Source organism: Molossus molossus, unplaced genomic scaffold (genome assembly GCF_014108415.1).
Source record: "Molossus molossus isolate mMolMol1 unplaced genomic scaffold, mMolMol1.p scaffold_m16_p_12, whole genome shotgun sequence".
NCBI classification, from domain to species: domain Eukaryota; kingdom Metazoa; phylum Chordata; class Mammalia; order Chiroptera; family Molossidae; genus Molossus; species Molossus molossus.
The window spans coordinates 85,226,132-85,229,463 of record NW_023425347.1 but is presented as its reverse complement, the minus strand read 5'-3'; the positions used below and the strand labels follow the sequence as shown (position 1 = coordinate 85,229,463).

The following is a 3,332-nucleotide window of genomic DNA, read 5'->3' as shown; positions in this document are numbered from 1 at the left end:
AGGGGGTGCAAACAACTAACCAATGTGGTATCCCCAAGAGTTACTCACAAAGCATATACATGCTCATTAATTCTATTTATTTATTTTTTTTATCCTCACCCAAGGACTTTTTTTTTTTTTCATTTTTTGTTCAGATAGAGTGGGAGGGAGAGAGAGAGAGAGAGAGAGAAACATCGATGTGAAAGGGGCACGACCGAGTGGTTGCCACCCGCACGACCCAACCAGGGCAGCGGACAAACTGCAACCGAGGTACGTGCCCTTAGCAGGAACTGAACCCGGGTCTCTCTGGTCCACAGGCCGACGCTCTAACCACTGAACCAAACCAGCCAGGGCCATGCTCATTAATTCTAAAGTAGAGCTACAAAAAGGCACACAAATTTATCCCCAGAGCAAAGAGTGTTGTACCCACTAGCAATAAAAACCCTCCAATGGCCCGGCCGATGTGGCTCAGTGGTTGAGCATTGACCCATACACCTAGAGGTCACCGGTTCGATTCCTGGTCAGGGCACATGCCTAGGTTGTGGGCTAAATCCCCAGTTGGGGGAATGCAGGAGGCGACTGGTCGATGTTCTCTCTCATCGATGTTTCTCCCTCCCTCTCTTTCCTCGCTCTCTAAAATCCATAAAGAAAAAAAATTTTTTTAATGGTTAAAATAGCAAATTTTACATTATATATTTTGTGCCACAATAAAAAAATAAATCTATACCAAAAAAAAGTCATGCAAAGGAAGCAATGTGAAACTTTCTGCAAAAAAAAAACAAAAACAAAACAAAAAAATCCCTGGCTGGTTTGGCTTAGCGGTTAGAGCGTCGGCCTGAGATCCAGGGAGGCCCAGGTTCCGTTCCTGCTAAGGGTGCGTACCTTGGTTGCAGTTTGTCCCGGGCCCTGGTTGGTCCTGCGGGTGGCAGCCACTCGATGTGTCCCTTTCACATCGATGTCTCTCTCTCTCCCCACCACTCTATCTGAACAAAAAATGGAAAAATGTCCTTGGGTGAGGATAAAAAAAAAAAACCAGCCTGTACTCTTCAAAATCTCAATGCCATACAAATTTTTAAATTTTAGGGGAATTCAGAGAGAATAAAGAGACCCAATAACCAAGTACAATGAGTGACCTTTGATTCAATCTTGATTTGACCCAAAAAAAAAGAAAAATCTATGAAATACATTTATTTAGTTTTTGTATGAAGGTCACATTTTATTTATTTATTTATTTATTTATTTATTTATTTATTTATTTATTTTCAATACAAGGCTTTTATTGCATATTTAAAATATCGCAAATAAGTGTGAAAATCATTCGGCATCTTGGTGTTTCCATAGCTAGACAACTTAGATCTTATTTATCAGCCTGCGGAACTGTTCCTTTTTCAGAGACATAGATAGCATGCAAAAATTTTCCGATATTCTTATTTTTAACTGTCGTGGCTTGCTGAATTAAAGCAGCTGAATTTGATACAAGTTCAATGTCATTTCCTTCAAGAAATCAACTCATCTTTCTTGGCTTGAGATACTGAACACCACCTGACCTCATTGGAACTCTGCAAATGTTATTTTTCGCCCAAGAAATGTCTGATTTCAACAAGAGAACCATTCTCCTGAATAACAACGTTGATGGGGAAGTGAGTGTACACAGACCTCATCTTGTAACGGAAGCCCAGTGTAACACCCTTGATCATGTTCTGCACATGACTGCAGATAGTGGCCAGTTCCTTTCTATTTCCCCACCATTTGTTAACCCGGAGCCTCTTCTTTTTCTTTCCAAGGAGACTGAGTTCTACATTGATGTAGTTGAAGTCCCTCCGCAGGGTGCCTCTGGGGCCCTCCACAATAACTGTGCGTCCCTTCAGAGTGATGTCGACATTTTCTGGAATGTCGACAGTCTGATTGCTGAGAATGGTCTTCATCCTCGCAGTAGATGCGGCAAAGAGCTCAAAATTTATTTTTAATTATACTTTATAAAATAGATTTTCTTTTAAAACAAATTACAATTAACATTCCCTTGACAAAATATTGCTTTACATTAGTAGTGAAAACTATTTTATCAGATATATATTGGATATTTAAATATTGGAAATTAAATATTGAAAAATATTTGTTCACAAACTAGTGAACAAATATGTAATGCACAGTACTTACATGGTGGTATAAATGTTTGGTTTCTGTATTTTTTCTTGTGATAAATCAGTATTAATGGACTACAGAAATACACATTTTTGGATTCTCTAAGTAATTGTGGTAGTTGTAATAACATTGCATACATTGGAAAACTCATTAAATATGCAATTAAATAATAATGGTAAATTGAACTGCATACAACTTACACCTCAATTAAGCTGTTTAAAAAATATATATCAGCCCTGGCCGATTTGACTCAGTGGTTAGAGCGTCGGCCTGCGGTCCAGAGAGACCTGGGTTCGGTTCCCGTTAAGGGCGCAGTTTGTCCGGGGCCCTGGTTGGTCGTGCGGGTGGCAGCCACTCGATGTGTCCCTTTCACGTCGATGTCTCTCTCTCTCTCTCTCTCTTTTCCTCTCTCTCCCTCCCACTCTATCTGAATAAAAAATGGAAAAAAAATGTCCTCTGGTGATGATAAAAAATATATATCATATGGTCTGGCTGGTGTGGCTCAGTGGATTGAGCATAGCCCCGTGGACTGAGAAGTCCTGGTTCAATTCCCCCTCAGGGCCCCAGTAGGGTGCTTGCAATGTGTCTCTCTCACATCAATGTTTCTCTTTCTCTCCCCCTCCCTCCTTTCCACTCTATCTGAAGATCAATAGAAAAATATCCTCAGGTGAGGATTAACAACAACAAAAAATCTCATATGATTCTTATAAAGGGTTTAAAATTGAGTAATTTATTCATACAAATTAATTCTAAATGCCATAAATATGAAAATCTTTTGAATTAAAGAGAAATTTACCAAACATCAATTAGTTTTCTTTTTATATAATAAAGGAAATACTTGTCAAACCTATTAAACATATGGAAAAGAGTTTTAAATTCAAGTATGACTGTGCCTATTCTAATGGCTTATTATTGTGAATATTTCATAGCCTTGTTTTGTAAAACAAACTAAACTGATTTAAGGTTGATGGTGAGCCTGTTAACTGTAAATTTCTTTACTTCATCTTTCTTTCATACTTTTTGTGAGAACAAGCTCAGTTTATAGTTCATCATTCATTTGAACTTTGTCCATTGAGCTGCCTGCCTTTATTTATCTTGAAAACTGTTTTTACTTACCCTAATATATACCCAGAGGAAGGCTTTGGCTCAGGGTTGTCGTGTCAATTGAGGAAATTTGAACATAAATTTGAACATAAATTCACTATTAGGAG

The 3,332-nt window shown here is 38.4% G+C and overlaps 1 pseudogene; it reads right to left on the bottom strand.

Moving 5' to 3' along the window:
- Positions 1-1,336: 1,336 nt before the first annotated feature.
- LOC118626704 lies at positions 1,337-1,922 on the bottom strand (annotated as a pseudogene).
- Between the last annotated feature and the right edge of the window lie 1,410 nt (positions 1,923-3,332).